A 17,100-nucleotide genomic window follows, 5' to 3' on the forward strand; every position below is an offset into this window, starting at 1 on the left:
CTACTTTGAACTTGGGGAAGATGTCAGAAATAAGGGTTTGGGTAAAAGGAGGCGCGTGAACTTGTGAATATGGTGCTGAACTACAATTCCCAGCAGGCTGTGGGATATTGTGTAGTTCAGCGTTCACGTTACGGCCCAGCTGTTGGTAATTTAGAGTCTTCTTAACCGTCAACTGCCCGTGCCCTGGTGCAGATAATTAACGATGGACGGCACAGGCGGCGTCAGTGTTTCATGCTGGTGAGGAAATTGGAAGTCTCGTGTCACGTCGGAGGAATGCTGGAGGCAAGTAGAATCACTTCTCAAGTGCAAGCGGCTGCCGAGTCGTTGGTAGCTGGATGCCCGGGCTGCGGCGGTGAAGTAAGGCAGCCTGGCAGAATTATGTGCCATCTTTGTGGGTCTGGATGGCCTTGAGAGGCGTCCGGACATTCAGTTAAGTGGCGAATCTAATTCTTTGGCGCGTTTTGTGCAAGTACCTAGTGCATGCTTGTTTATGAGGCTCATGATGGGAAAGAATTAAGAAGAATGATTATATTAATTCCTTTACGGATTTGAGCATTCATTTGAAGTTTTATGAATGCGAATGTTGTGAATCTCAAACGGATATTTGAGAACTTATGTTTGGGACATTACATGCTAGGCCAAGAGATTCCTTGCAACCTTTAAATAGGAACACAGCTAAATGTAATGTGCAATGTTCTTTTTGTTTGTGGCTTACGCTTGCCCAGAGGGCCATGTGTCTTTGTTTCAGTCACTTAAGGGTATTCCCCTTTTGTTCGTGTCATACTGCTTATGCAAACCCATGTTCATGTGTATGGAGTTCTAAAGAGTGTGAGTAGGTGTTTTTGTCCCTTTATGTTTTTACATGCTAGCCCATCTGCTATACGTGCATTCATGTTTATACTGTGTACTGCGCAAGTTACATTATTAAGACATCTGGAATATGTAGAGTGTCAGGTATAGGTGGGAGGTTGTACTACATGGTTTAGGTGGTCAGGATTTGGATTACAGGATTCAGGGCACTAGGTTGGTTGACTTACAGTTATACAGATATAAGTATATGTGCATGTTTCTCTTCCCCACCTTCCCTTTGTAATTCCACCCCCTTTCCCTAACTCTGTCTTCCCCCCATTGGCTGCCACGTGCTACTATTATCCAGGCACCCGTGCCAACCACCGTGGGAGGGTCGATCTATTCGGCTTCTCTGGTCCAGGAGAACGGGTTGATACCCTTATCCCTTTAACAGTTTCTGACAGAAGAGGTCTGATTACCAGCCAAAGAGCTAGAAGTGGCTCTGTACTCTACTTTGAACACTATTCATTTTTGATGCTGCCATCCTTACACATTGTATGCAGTTAGTTGTGAGGGCAAGTATACGTTTTTGGACACAGACAGATGTTTTACTTTGTACTTCCTGACGCAGACTATCCTTAGTTTTCTTTAGGTAGGGAAGTCCCACGTTAGCATAGGGCAAATTAGGCATTAATCCACCCTGCCTTTTGAGTTAATAAAACTTTGTTGGAGAACTTGAACCTGTTGTCTGTGTCTGGCTCATGATGCCTTCACAGTACATATATTTTAAGCTAGATTTTCCTTGTGTGAAATATGTAAAGCAGTGTATAGTTAAAAGTGACACAATTACTTTTTGGGAAAAATAAAGTTTGCAATAAAGTGTGCTGTTCTAATAATTTTCCTGTGTGTGACGTCTTAACGAATAGTTTGTGGCTTTACCAAAGGGAGATAACTGAGTGTCCCTGGTGAAGTTTAAGTGTACAGTATTTCATTTTAACAGTTTCAGTGGCCTCTAGATACAGGGTATACCCTGCATATTTTAAAATGTCTGCATTTATTCTGATTGTGTAATCTTCAACTTGATTTAATGTTTTCCACTATTGAACTGTGTAAATACGATTTTTCATCTCTCCCTTCTCAGAGTCAGCTGATATTATTCTGCCATTCTGTATATTATTTGCATTTACCTTGCATTGTATTCTGACAATTCATTTTTATAAATAGGCGCACTCATGGGACTACCGTTAGAGTACCGCTTGGCCGCTGCTCTCTGCTGTCTCCTGCTCCTGTGGAACGGAACTTGTGAACCTGTGAATTTTTGGTTGACAATTGTTACCTGCTACCAAGAGCCTGCTGTGGACACGCCCTGATTTTTCGCGTCACCAGGCTCACTCCCATATTATGCGCACACTCTTGGGAGTACCGTTAGAGTACCACTTGGCCGCTGCTCTCTGCTGTCTCCTGCTCCTGTGGAATGGAACATGTGAAACTGTGAACTTTTGGTGGACTCTTGTTACCTGCTACCAAGGTGATTGTGGACTTCTCTGTTGGGACTTTTGCCACAGCCTCCAGCCCCACTGAGCCCGCTGAGCCCCCACTTTGTTATCTGATTCATTTGTTTGTGTCTTTCACAGAGCCTGCTGTGGACACGCCCTGATTTTTCGCATCGCCAGGCTCACTCCCATATAATGAGAGCGCACACGCACAGTGCGCGCACACTTGTGGGAATACTGTTAGAGTACCGCTTGGCCGCTTAGTCGAGCCGTCGCGCAGTTGCAGAGCTGTGTTTGACCTTGCTGCCCCTTCTGCATAATCCTGTGTCTGTCTACTTCTGTCGGGCTTAAGTTACTTTTATCCTGCTGATTTTCAATTTGCATTGGCTTATGAATGGTTTACATGGCATAGAAATTGACTTCAAATATGCCGGCCAATGTCCTTCACATGCTCCCAGTACAAAGCCATGATAGTCCTGGAATACTCCCTCAAACTTTTTATTCTGATATTTCAATCACACCTACTTGTCCTTCGACCTGACCTCAGTCAAAATGTCCTTTTGATGTACAACTTAATGAGGCCGTTTTGTCTGTTTCTTCACGGTGGTCGTCCTCTACCCCCAGTGGGTGTATGCCCTCCCCATTAACCATTGGCAGTTTTCAAGCTCCATTTTGCACGCCGCTAGGTCATGTGAACACCCAGCCACTTTCAGACCTCACCATCTTAGCCTCCACCAAAAACTGTCCAGCGCCTCCTGAATTAGACATTCCTATTTCACCAATCAGCTTCCCCCACTCGCATCCTGACCATTCTGGCCTATCCATTTATGCTAGTCAGTGTGAGTCACCTATCTCTCTGAGGGAGGAGGAGGTCTCCCAGGGTTTACAGTCAGTGTCTTTCCATTCTTCTTCGGCTCACTCTAATTCAATGTTACAGTCCTTTGTTCTCCCTACCCCCAGACCCATTAAATTACCCCTGACTGATAATACATTACATTGCTTGTTAATGATTCAACCTGCTCACACAGCCATTAATACTGCTATCATCAGCTTGTGTAAACTATTTGAATCACTGGACTCTAAATTAACCCACCAAACAACTCAGTTTGATGAGCTAGTTAAATGGCTGCACTCTCACCATTCGCCTAAAAGGGGCGCCAGGAGTAATGATAATTCTACCTCTGATGTGTTGTGCCATTCTGTTGTGTGCATTAATGATCAAAATGTTGCTAAATCTTCATCACAGACTTCTGCTGTTGACCGTGCTTCTGATACTGTTTCATGCCACTTACCAACTATTTCCGGCATTATTCGCCCCATTAACTGCCCTACCACCTTGTCGGCCACAGCAAAAGGAACGCCAAGTGCCAGTCAGTCTGGCCCTAGCGGCCCGTTGGAGGCCTTGGCTGATCATGAGGATACCACAGGCAAGGATTTACCTTGTCCTGGCCAAGGCCATTTACTTTTCCTTAAGTCCAGGAATCATAGATTTGCAGGAAAAAAATACCACTTTCCCTCATAAAAAAACCAAGAATATGGTGGGTGCTAAACAATCCAAAAGCACACTTAATGCCTTTTTTTAAAGCTCTTGGAAAGACGTCTATATCTCATTCAGTCCCCGTTTCCTTAGCTGCTCCCATGCATACTCAAGCAGACCCGTCTACGGTGGCCACGAATGTTCCACAACCAGCAAATCCTGCTGCACCTTCTTGTCATATACCACAGCCGGTCGTTTCTCTTTCTCCTCTTATTCACCTGGTGCACACCATTCAACAGGCAAAGGATGCCGATCTTATGGCCAGTCTGGTCCCAGTGAATACGCAAGATGTTGCCTCTACCTGTCCTGCCCCCGCTCTTGCTACCACAGTTGAACTGCCACATGGGCCTGTAGGACCTCTACATCAGGAGGCAGAGAAGGCATTACCACTGTCCTGTGAAAACCAGACAGCTAAAAAATTGGTCTCCTTTGGTCCTCGAGCTTCTACCACTCTTCCCTCAGAACCCTCCATATCCCAAGTTGCTTTGGAGGAATTGAAACTGAGAGTTGATGAATATCTGGCTGCAAACTTGGCAAAGGTGCTCAACAAACCTGCAGATTCCCAAGTCTTGGGTTGAGGACAATCGGGCACAGCCCATGCCAAGGATGCACGTAGAGTCCTCCAGTTCGAAATGGACCCCACATAAGCACAATCTGCATTCCTCTTCCAGACATTTGCATCCCCACCAAGCGACCTTTCGTACATTTATTTTGAAATGCAGGGAGGGAAACTTACCAGTTTATGATCTAAATCGTCAGAGTGTTTTAAATATTTTTGGTGACGTAGGGGAGCTGCATGACATCTCTCCACATGATATCGATCAAATTGAGTTTGTGTCTGAATTTACATTCTGTAGTTAGGCTATGGATCCCCTCAGGAGTCGTTTGGAATTCTATCTGGCGCTGCAAAATGCAGCTATTTGAGATGGGCTTTCTATTAGCAGAGGACCCGGAGCGTGAACCGGCCAGGACACAAATTTCCAAATTAAAACTTAATATCTATCAGGCCACACACATTAGGGAAAGCCGAGATACTCCGATTAGCTCAATCCAGCGCAATTAACCATCACTTTGTGATGTAACATTGATTTTGAAAATTGCAAAGCTGGAATACCAGAGGCCATGCCCACCGACATCTATCCATCAAAAACTTGCCTTGTTTTTACAATGTCATAGCCCTCCAAGAAACATGGCTAACTACTCCTCCGCTATGGGATGACTATGACCTTGCCCTGATTTCAGCCATCCTTAGTGGAGGTAGACCGTCCTCAGGCTTTCTTGTGGCTGTCAATACAAGGACCGGCTTTGCCATCACGCTTTGGGCTTCTGTAGGTGCCTACATTCAGCTAGTCAACATTACCATCAATGACCAATCAATAGCTTTGGTCAATATATATCGCAACATCGTGGCCATGACCGATGATGCTTTCTATTCTGGCTTGGCAACCATCCTTGACACTATACTAATGAACCCTGCAATCACCCACACTGTCAATTTGGGAGATCTTAACTTAGACTGTTGGAACAAGAAGTGCAACAACCGAGATGTGTACAAATGGACTGCATTTATGGGTGAGCGCAACTTTCATATGGTCAATGGTGCAGTTGCAGGTGAATCTGCTCCTCAATTCACGTGGCATCTCGGTTTGAGCATGAGTATCAACGACTATATATATATGTTGATCACAGACTGTTCCAGAGTGTGAAAGAATTAATTATCAGTGACAAACCTTTAGTGATCATAGGCTATTAGCCCTACATCTTGCCTGGAATTTCTCTCAGACCAAATAAAAAACATTCTTTCTATCCGAGCTTATTATAAATTCAGCAAGATCTCGTGTGCGTTTGAATGTGACATCGTTAGCCACCTTCGAGAGCACAGTAGTATAATGCCTTAACAGTTCACCTAGCGCATTATTCAGAATTATTACAATCCTTCGTTAAAACTATAACGATTCCTTGCCATAACAGAGTTCGTCACTATCATGCTTTTGATCCTGAAACCCACGCATTAGAGCTGAGTTCAGAAAAATAAAGAAAGAACTTCTAGCCTCTGATCACCTGTCTCGTTGGCAAGATCTTAAAACTTCTAAATGCAGGTACAAAAACTGGTTAAGATGTCGGAACCCACTTATTCCAAAAAGACAGTGAAGCTATGACTAATAAAAACTCAGCAGGTATGTGGCACCTACTACATAACCACACCCACCATCAGCAGGGCCATTCTCAAATTAATGGTGTACATGAAGGAAGCTGGGTTAAACACTTCACGGCCTTGTATGCTGATCCTGAATATGCAAAGCTCCAATACGAGCCGGTGTCCACACTACCATGGCAAATGGACTCATTACCTGATACTATCCACGCTCTCATAATGCTGGATAGTTCCTCAAGGGCTATGGGTCCAGATGGGTTATCAAACTTTATGTTCAAAGCAAATCCCCATGAATGGGCCCATATTCTGGATAAAATCTTTTGCGGAATATTAAGTTCACGTCTTATCCCGCCTTCTTGGAAAACTTCCACTATCATCCCCATTTTAAAAAAAGAAGATTGCAGCGTCCCTTCAAGTTATCGGCCAATTGCGTTACTAGACGCACCGGGCAAGATATTTACCAAACTGGTCTTGCGTGACTTTAATGCTTGTACCTTGAAATTCCATCTGCGCGACCCCAATCAAACAGGCTTTGTGGCCGGCATGGGTACCATCATCAACCTATTTGCCCTCAATGCCATCAAAGCACAATGTCAGATGCAAAAACAACAAGTTTCTTTTGCTTTCGTAGATCTTCATGCTGCATATGACACGGTTAGCTGCCTGCTACTTCTGTCAAAACTACGGAGAGATCATTGTCCACCCACGCTTTATGACATCATCCATTCCTTACATTCGAATACTTCCATCCGTATTCGTATTGCTATGGATGGCTTACTTTCAGAGCATACCGCACGTGGACTGAAGCAAGGCTGCTTGTTGGCGTCTGCCATCTTCAACTATTTCTTCCACAATGTCAGATCTTCATTTGCTAGTGTCATGTCAGATTCCCCTAAATTTAATGCGATCCAAACACTCATGTATGCAGACGACCTTGTTCTCATTTCTAAAACTCAGATGGGTCTTCAGCGTCTATTAGATGCTTTCTATGGTTATATACAGTTGAATGAACTAAAAATTAATATAGTAAAAACGCAAATTGTGATCTACTCTCCCAGGCGATCTGGACCGTTACCTCATGTTTGGACCATCAACCAGTCTCCGGTAAAGATAGTACCACACTATACCTACCCGAGTATGTTGTTCGAGGACAAAACCCAGGCAAGAGGCGATCTAGAGCGCGTGGAAGTTAAACTTGCTTCAGCCATCTCCCAGGCACGTATCATTATGTATAGGTATGGGAAATTCTCAGTTATGCCAGTATGGCATTTCTGGAACCTGAAGACAGCACTATCTTTGCTCTATGGTCTAAAAACTCTGCATAGCGACTCTCCCTTCCAATTTGTAAAGTGGGAATCCACATTTTGGCGGCAATTATTACATCTGCCACAATGCACGCCTGCTGCCTGGATTAGATACAAGCTGGGGTTGGTTTCCCTCCAGGTGCACTATAATTGGCGACTGTGCTCTCTGTTTAAGAAATGTTTGCTCTCGACAGAGCTTAATGGTATTTTGAAAACACTAACCCATTACATGTTCTCAGTCAATCATGTTTTTATAAACACTTGGCTTTTGAAAGTTTATCAAATTCTAGCCGCGGCAGAGATTCCCCTTGACTTATTACTTAGCTATCTGGATAAAGCCAAGCTAAAAATATTTCGGGCAGATTGGATTAAAACTAGAGAAATATGTCTAACATATAAGGATGGGGATGAGATTTGTTTCCCCCCTAAAAAAGGTAGCACTCTGCCTCCATACCTAGTGCGTTCGCCTTCACATAAGCTTTGTGCTGGTATATTACGTTTGCACTTTTTTTTAATTCTTTTTTTTTAACTTTGGTTTTATTAACATTTTCTAAAGACAACAAATGGGCCACGATGGACCCTAACAAAATTGAGAACCTAACTGCCTCCACCCCCCACCCTTGCAAAATCTTAAAGTTATGTTCCATATCCGACGTGAATAAGTTCCCATGAAACGCTATTTTGAATATCCTCGCCCACTCGTCCTCCGAAAGGGTCTCCCCTATTAACTAATTCCAAAATTTACGGAATCCCCTCCTCTTCACCAGGTTGTTGGTGTTCAGGAATTTATACATCCAGGACACTGCCCCCTGCCTCGTCGTAGCCATGTCCAATAATGCTTCAAAAGGGGTCAGGCTTCTGCTCAGATTCTTCCCCCATGACTGATCGCAAAGGATGCCCTTCAGCCGGAGGTACTCAAAAACGGACAGTGATCCCCGCCCAAGAGCCTCCCTCATTTCCTCATACGGAAGAAATTGCCCCTCCTTAAACATTTGCCCAGCCCATTCTAATCCCTTGTCTTACCAAGAATGGGTATTACAAAACCCTCTGCTCCCGAGTTTAAAGGGATGTCCCCAGAGTGAAGTCATGGGAGAGGGCCACAAGGTCAGGTGAGCCGTCGAGGGACCCTCCTTCCATACCGGCCAAAGTACTCCAAGGGTCGGGTGGACCCTCAACCTACCCGGGAGGAGCCTGCGGGGGACCCAAAGGAGGTCACGTACCTTAAGGGGGTGGACATCCATATCCTCCAAGTAAGACCAATAAGTCCTCAACCCTTCTTTCATGTGTTCCATCATGACTCGTTGTTGGGCGGCACGATAATAGAGAGAAAATCCAGTGACCCAAACCCCCCCCTCCTCCCTGGGGAGCGCGTCAAAGTAGCCCACCCAACCCTCGGGGCCCTCCTCTGCCATATAAACTCTTGCACCGCTTTCCGTAGGTCCCTAAAAGTTTGGTCAGGGATAATCGTTGAGAGAGCTATGAAGAGGTAAAGCAACCTAGGCAAGATATTCATCTTTACCGCGGTCATGCGGCCGTAACAGGACAAAATCATCCCTCCCCATTTCCTCAAATCGGAAGTAATCCCTGCCATTGCGGGGCCGTAATTGGTTGAAGCCAACTTGGACAGGTCCCTAGTAATGGAAACGCCCAGGTAGCGAACGGAATCCCTCCCAACCACCACTCCCCCGTACCTGTCGAGAGAATCCAACCTCAGGTCCCGCACCCTCATGGGGAGCAGCACTGACTTTGCCATGTTAATTTTCAACCCCGAAAATTGGCCAAAAGTGGTCAGCAGCGACAAGAGAGGGGGGAGCGAGGAGTCCGGACGCACCAGATACACCAGAATATCATCTGCAAACAAAGATAGTTTGAACTCCACCTCGCCTCTCCTAATCCCTTGGACATCTGGATGGGCTCTCACCGCTATGGCCAGGGGGTCCAACGTAAGGACATATAGCAGGGGGGAAAGTGGGCATCCCTGCCTCGTCCCCCTTGAAAGGGGGAACGAGCCAGAGAGCACACCATTCACTTGAACCCTCACACTTGGGGCCCTATATAGTGCAGCCACCCAGCTCCTAATGTTCACCCAAAGCCCATTCTGCAGAGGAGCAATTCCAAGTATCTCCATTCCACCCTGTCGAAAGCTTTCTCCGAATCTAGAGAAAGCAAACTAGCCTCCAGGTCTGACTCTTGGGCATAGTGGATCAGATCTATCTTCTTACGGATATTGTCCGAACCATGCCTCCCCCTGATAAAACCCACCTGATCCCCGTGGACCAAAGTTGGCATCAACGCTTCCATCCGCTTCCCCACCACCTTGGCTAGAATCTTTACATCGATATTAAGAAGCGATATGGGCCAGTAAGAGGAACATTCCGTAGGGTCCTTCCCTTCCTTAGGGAGCACCACTATTATAGTCCCCATCATGGATTCTGGCAGGATTCCCCCCTCTATTACCGCATTAAATACTCTCGCCAAGTACGGAGCCAGGGTGGAGCGGAACCTTTTGTAAAAGTATACAGTGAAGCCATCCTCCTCCAGTGCCGTCCCCCCCCTCATTCCGCTAATCGCTTGTTTCACCTCCTCCTCCGTTACAGGCCCCTCCAAACCCTCCGCCACCTCCTCCGACAGGGCCGGGACCTTAATGGAATTTAGAAACCCCTCAATCTGGGCATCTTCCCCCCCATTGTATTCAGGCAAGTATAACCTTTCATAGAATCGACTAAAGGCCTCACCTATACTCTGGGTGTCATAAACCATCGACCCCCTAACGTTTCTCACTGCTTTTACCATATTACTTCTCTGGACCTCTCTCAGTTTCCAGGCTAAAATAATGTCCGCTCTATCCCCCTTCTCATAATATCTTTGCTTAACCAGCTGAAGGCTTCTTTCTGTTTTATGGAGGAGGAGATCCTTCAACTGGCCGCCTGTTCCCGATCCAAGGGTACCTCTGAGGGACCCCCCAGCTGGAGCTGGACTATCTTTTCCCGTAAGGACCTCTCCAGAGCCTCCCGCTCCCTTTTTTTTTTCTGGGCTCCCACTTTAATAAGGACACCTCGTAAGGTTGCCTTGAAGGCGTCCCATAGTGTGTGCACACCTATCTCACCATTATCGTTCAACTCGAAAAATTCCACTATGGCATCCAAGATCTCCTGAGCCAGATCCTCATCCTTCAGCAGGGAATCGTTACATTTCCATCGCCCTTACGAGGACCCCGCCATCCTCCCACTATGGCAACGTGTACCATATCATGGTCGGACAAGGGGACAGGGTCAACCCCATGGCCCGAAACGTAGGGGGACAGGAGCTCGTCCACCAAGATGTAATCTATTCTAAGTAAGATTCATGGGTTGCAGAATAGTGCGTAAAAGAGGGGTCTCCGGTCCGGTGACTCAGGGTAGTGTCCACCAAACCCAGTTCCGCATTAACCTTCTGGAAGGTTCGGGCCATAGATTCATCCGCCGCTCTAGTGACCTGAGATTCCAGCCGCTTCCTGTCAGTGGAGGGGTCCAAAACCATGTTGAAATCCCGCCTCCACCATCACCGAGCCTCGTACAAATAACTTGAGTCGGGCCCCCATTTCCTCCCAAAATTGTGCCTGGCTTTCATTTGGACAATACACCACGACCAAGATCAGTGGGGAGCATTGTAGAGACCCTCTGAACATTAAGTATCGATCTTCCGGATCCCTCATTATGGCCTCCTTGTCAAAGCCCATGTCCTTCGCCATTAAAATAGCTACCCCTCTCTTTTTAGTCCTGTGCGATGCACAAAATACCTCCCCAATTCCCCCCCCCCTGCATTTTGGGTTCTTTCCCCCGTGACCAGTGCGTCTCCTGTAAAAAAAGAAGGTCAAGGTTGGCCCTTCTGAATTCTCTGCAAACCAAAGACCTCTTGGTAGGGGTGTTGAAGCCCCACACGTTTAGGGAGCCCACTCCCAGGGCCGGCAGACACTCAGCCATTGTCGAATTTGCTCTTTCTCTCAATCCACACCTCACTGCACCTTTGTCTAACAGCTCTTGATATTTTCCCCTACACCCCCGCCCATCCCCCCTCTCTCCTCCCCAGATAGGCCTTAATTGTTCCCCCAACTGCACCCCATTCCCCACCCCAAAATCAACAACCCCAACTCCTCCCCATCCCCCCTCCCCCCACCTCGGCGTCCAGCCAAGTAGACCCACTGTCACAGGCGCTTGGCCGGACAACCAGTATACCCACCTCCGCTGGGCTGCCAATGACATGTTCACCACTGTGAGCCCCCATCCAAACCCAGCTCCACCCCCAATATCCTCTTATACTTGCTGTCCAGGGGGGACCTCGAATTTGCATGAATCCCCGAATCCACTCCTCTTTGCCACTATTGGTCGGGACGATACACCCCTCCTCCCCCGCAACCATACCTGGTCGGTGAAGGAGTAGTCAATTTCTTAAATTTTCTCGAACTTGTCTTTTTTCTCCTGTTTCCTGGGGATCCGGGCCTGCTTGCCCCCTCTGTGATCGATCCCATGGGACCCCTCCGAGGGGCCGATTCCGTTACATAGTCCTGGATAGCTCCTTTTATATCTTCCTCAGTGATCTCCCGGGCCTTCCTGGCCTCCTCCAGAACCTTAACCTTCTCTGTGTAGTAATGGAACCGGACCAATATGGATCGGGGGCGTCCCGCTCTGCTCCCCACCCTGTGAACCCGGGTCAAACATTGGCTCCGTTGTCATTCCATCCGCAAAGAGGCAAAGAGGAAATTGATAATGTCCCTCACCACTCGACCCAGCTCTCTTTCCGTTTCGCCCTCTGATTCCGGGACCCAAAAATTCTGAGGTTATTCCTTCTCTCCCTGTTTTCAAAATCGTCCAGCTGCCTAGCCCTTTCCTCGTCCCTCTTCTCCAGGGCCTTCAGCCTTAGATCTATTTGGACTTCCTGAGTCACCGAAGAAGTCTGGTTAGTTTCCAATTGCAACAGTCTGTCCTCCACTTTGCTCATCCTCTGGTCCATTTTCTCCATTTTGTGGGCGATGTCTGATCTCAAGTCCCTGATTTCCTGCAGAACTGCTGCAAAACCCTTTTCCATTGCAGAGGCCAACTGGGATGTGGATTCCAGCTGGGCCATTCCGCTACCTCGATCCGCGTCATTACTGTCGCTGTTGCCCTTCTGATACCGATACTCCTGAAGGGCTTTACGCCAGCTCATCCGGCATCTACGTGTGCACCACCGTCAGATCTGCCGCCGTCTAGGGGGTCACGGGACACCCCCCAAGCCTCACCACGATACCTCTTCACCACTCCGGCCGCTAGGTTATCGTACCATCCTCTGGGGTCACAACCACCCCCGGCCGGGCACAGGTCCCACCTTCCATGGGCAGGGGCCACGCACCCTGCGCACCCGCTGTGATATTCCAAGGTCCTCTTCTTACACCGGGAGTGGAGAACCTCTCCCAGGGCGGGCTCATGCCCCACCTGCCACAGGCGGGGGCCTCACACCCCTACCACACCACTCCGTGGTTCAAGGTCTTCTGCGTGATCCATGAGGGGAACCCCCCCCACCACGTGCATTCCTGGACGGGCACACACCCCACCAAACACTGGCGAGGGCCTCACACCCCTTCACAAACCGCCGCCGCAGTCTGGGATCCTCCTCTTGTTCCATGCGGGAGATCTCCAACCTGCACTCCTGGGCGGGCACACGCCCCACCAAACACTGGCGAGGGCCTCACACCCCTTCACAAACCGCCGCCGCAGTCTGGGATCCTCCTCTTGTTCCATGCGGGAGATCTTCAACCTGCACTCCTGGGCGGGCACACGCCCCACCGACCACGGGCGGGGGCCTCACACCCTTTCCTCTACACCACGTGGGTCCAGCACCTTCTTCTTCCTCCAGGGGGGAAAGCCACCAGTCCGACCTCCTGGACTTTACTAGAGGGGAGGGCCCCCCCACCAACAGTCCTGGGAGGGCGCTCACTGCACGTGCAGGCCCTGGGGCAGAACCTCTCTGCTCCCCCACTGAAGTCCTTGAATATTTACCAGCCTCGTGGACATCCAGGAGTCCCCCCGTGCCCACCCCACGTCCCCAATCCTTGTAATCGTTCTCTCGTGGGGGGATCACCAGGCAAAGGACCCCTGGGGGAGGGCCCAGAGGGCCACCAGTCTCCCGCTCCTCCACCAATGCACTTCATACCTCGCCTCCGGGCCCCCCTCCCATCTGTGCTGATAGCTACCTCAAGGGGGGGGCTCTCACTCCTCCGGCCCGCCGGGCCTTGTGTGCACCGGGCCGGCACTCCACTCTGCAACCTCCAAGCTCCTCCCGTCCGCGCTCTCCCTCCCAGCCCGAGCGCCTCCTCTCGCCTCAGAGCCAGGCCGCCCAAAGACCTCTCTCCCCCGGACGGGGGGAGACTCCTGCTCCCACTTCACCAGTCAGCCGTGGAAGCACTCCTCCCAGCGAGGGGAGACCAGCACTCCCGTATGGTCCCGCCACCTCAGGCCCGACCGGGTCCTCCTGCTCCTCGCAGCCGCTGAATCCTCCTCCTCCTCCTCCCGCCAGGCTTAACGGCCTCAAGCTCCAACTTCCAGGAGTACCGGAGAGCCGCTCCTGCGGTAGGGGAATCCCGGGGGGTCACGTTCCAGTCCCGCAGGCCTGCACACGCTGGGGAGTTTCCGGGGCAGGGGGCTCACTCCCCTTTCTGGCCCAGCTTCAGCGGGAGCTCGGCAATCAGGCAGCCATAGCCTGTGCGCCCCCTGGTGGCCTCGCCGTTTTGTTGAATTCTACTGTGTTTCAGAATAGATCTAATGTCACGTTTCCACTTTAATTTATGGATCACTAATGATATAAGATTTAAACGCAAACTTCTTCCTGCCCATAGTAACATTCTGTCAATTTTGCTCAGATTGTGACACTTGAGAAACTCTAGTTCATTTGATCACTGAGTGCTGTGAACTCCGTCCTGTGAGAGAGACCCACTTCGCAAGACACTGTAAATTCCTGGGTTCCTTAGCATCACAGGAATGCTGGTCTATAATTTTGAGCTCGTTTAATATGTCTTTACAAATTGCAACTATTAATTTTCTATCAAGCTTAAAATTGGAAGATGTGGAAGACGATTTTGATGCAAAACATCGGAACTAAGACATGCTGAACAATTTTGTCTGCTATTGTCTGCTACGTTGTTATTGACATTTGGACACTGTATTTGCTGGAAGAAGTTCACAAGATGTTGAATTTATTTTAATAACTTTGTTTTTTTCACAAACTTAGCAAAGGGTTGATATGTTAGTGGTGCTGTGTAAATTGCCATTTTTGTGATCACATGACTGCTCATTTCTCTTTGACATTTCTGTTTGTTTAACAATTTTTTTAAATTCAAATTATGGATTTTATGTACTTTTATATTTGAAAGGTTGATTTAATTCAGCCAATACAAAATAGAAATAAAAAATTAAGTTCTGACCGACATCCCTGATGTAAGTAATTGCTTGGGCCTGCAGTCATTTTTGTGAGAACATTACGCCTCCCATTACTTTGTTTCATTGTGAATGCATTTCATTTTCTACAGCTATTTTGCATTGGTTTTTCCATCCCATTGTATTACCGATTGTGCAACAAAGTCCTCAGTGTCCCAGTCTACTACTCCCCTTCCTCCTGGCATCCCATTTAGAAAGGTTTGCACAGTAGCTATCCCATCAGCATTGTTCACTCAAACACGGGAGCCTTTATCAGGCCACCTTTTCTCATTGAGCGCTAATTTCGTGGAGACACTTGCAAGTAAGAAACCTGGTTGGTTCAGGCCCTCACCCAGTCAGGACCCTTCAAGTAATATTCACCGTTTTCATAATCTTCTATCACACATACATTCAAGAGGTGGATTCTGAGAGGACGTAGACTCCTGATTACAGCTTCTGCTATGGCTTCGATCACCAACTGACAACTCCACACAAACCATTCCAGAACGAAAGGAAAGAGAATTAGAATGCAGAACATGCTAAGTCATACAAGCTAGACATAACAACTCCCCTCTAGCACCAACAAAATAGTGGGTATTAACACAGACAGCTCCCAGGATATATTTGATTTGCCTTCTGCATCTCTCCTAGATGGCAAGTGATATTTATTGATTTGAAAGAATGGCTAAGTGTCTGACACAGCCCTGCAGAGGAATGCCATCAGAAATTCAAGATCTCAACTATTCTCAATGGGGTCTCGCCTCTGCACAGAATATGCGTGCCAGTGGATGAGGGCTGAGAAGCAACATATTTTGCAGGATAAAAATCCTTTCTTTCCGGTATCATCTGCTTCCTGATGCCCATTGGTCAGAAAATATTTATTACAGAAACATTTTGTTTCTGCAGTCTTCACCAAAGTATAACCTATGAACTTCTGGGCATCAAGCACTGAGCATACTGGTCAAATGGGCCTTGCTTACCTTCGAAAACTGCCCAAACATTAAGTTCTCACAGGAAACCAAATATCAGAGAATAAATTAATACTATGCATAGAAAGAGCAAAATCCTCATTCTGAGTCTGGTGGCGTTTTTTCTGAGAAAGATATGCATGCAATATTTACTTTTACTGCATGCAGTCTCGGATGCCCAAAACACATAGGCCTCATTACGAGTTTTGTGGTAATTTGGCTGTAAGTACCCAGTCCATTTGGTTTACCAAGGGATAAGTGGTCCATAGAACTCCATGGGGGGGGGGGTTTGCAGAGTTACCAAACGCTGTAATTACACAGCTGTAGTTGTGCGATTTTCTACCTTTAAAGCAGAGGATTTACCTTCACTTCAAAGTCAAATTCTGAACACTACAGTGCAGTAAAAATTGCAGTAATTCAGTCAGCCAATAAGTCAAAAGGGCATTCATGCAAGCAGGCAGCCAATCAGGCCAATCAGGCGGCCATTCACTTCCACCCAGACACTCTAGCAAGGAATGTGGATTGGGGCAAGCACCCAGCCTTTCAGCACACCAAACTGCATTCATGTCAGTTTTGGGCAGGGCTGTCTCATTCTTTGTGTCAGACACGCAGATATCAGACACTCATAACATGAAATGCATATTGGTCACACACTTCATTCACCCAGGTCCCACACCAAGGGTGTAGCCACAACATACAGTCACTGGGAAGGCTCCAGCCAGTCTCGCCTGGACTTCCTCACAATACCATATATGGTTCTTCCACCCAACAACCAGTCAGGGGAAGGGACAGAGTCAGGGCTTCCCAGGACTTTGGGAAAACAAGGTAACAGGTAATAGAAACCAAGAGGTCCCGGGTGGCTTATTGCTCCCCGCTCCTGCGTATTGATTATATATGGCGTTATCACACACGTTGTGGGGGGGTGGGGACTGCCTCTACTTCCCCGCGTCCCACCGCTATGTTTGTTGGGCGACCATCAGGCCGCTCACTCCCTCTGGGTCCCCCTTTTTGTCTCTGTCTAATTGCTTATGTCTGTGACGGGGGGCCCGGGCGATTTCCTGTGTGATGGCTGTACCTCTCTTCGCCGTGTACGCATGGTTGCTAGCTGCTTGGGTGTGGGGGATGCGCCTTACTTGGTGCAGATCGACTTGCTCCGCTGGCCTTCTGTCCACTGCTCTCTGTGTCGCCTCTTCCGTCCTGGCGGTGTCCGAGGGTCCGTGCTGCTCCTCCGGTTCGCTCTTGAGGCTGGCTTCCTTCACGTGGTATCTTAGTCGTTTCAGCTCCCTTGTGTGTAGCTGTGTGGGTCCAGTCGTCCCAGCAGTGGGCTGCCCTGTTGTTGTGTGGTCCGCTTCTCTTTACCACTGCGCCATTCTCCCCACAGCCGTGTAGCTCTTCTCTCTGCTACGGCTTTTCGGACTGCTGTATCT

General features: G+C 48.2%; 1 long non-coding RNA gene across 1 annotated transcript in view; it reads right to left on the reverse strand.

Annotated features, from left to right (window-relative positions):
• The window catches only part of LOC138566006 (uncharacterized), a 318,220-nt gene that overhangs the window by 69,842 nt on the left and 231,278 nt on the right, over nt 1-17,100 (reverse strand). The gene's annotated exons all lie outside the window — the stretch shown is intronic.

This window comes from Ambystoma mexicanum, chromosome 2p (genome assembly GCF_040938575.1).
Source record: "Ambystoma mexicanum isolate Mex_15411 chromosome 2p, UKY_AmexF1_1, whole genome shotgun sequence".
Classification (NCBI taxonomy): domain Eukaryota; kingdom Metazoa; phylum Chordata; class Amphibia; order Caudata; family Ambystomatidae; genus Ambystoma; species Ambystoma mexicanum.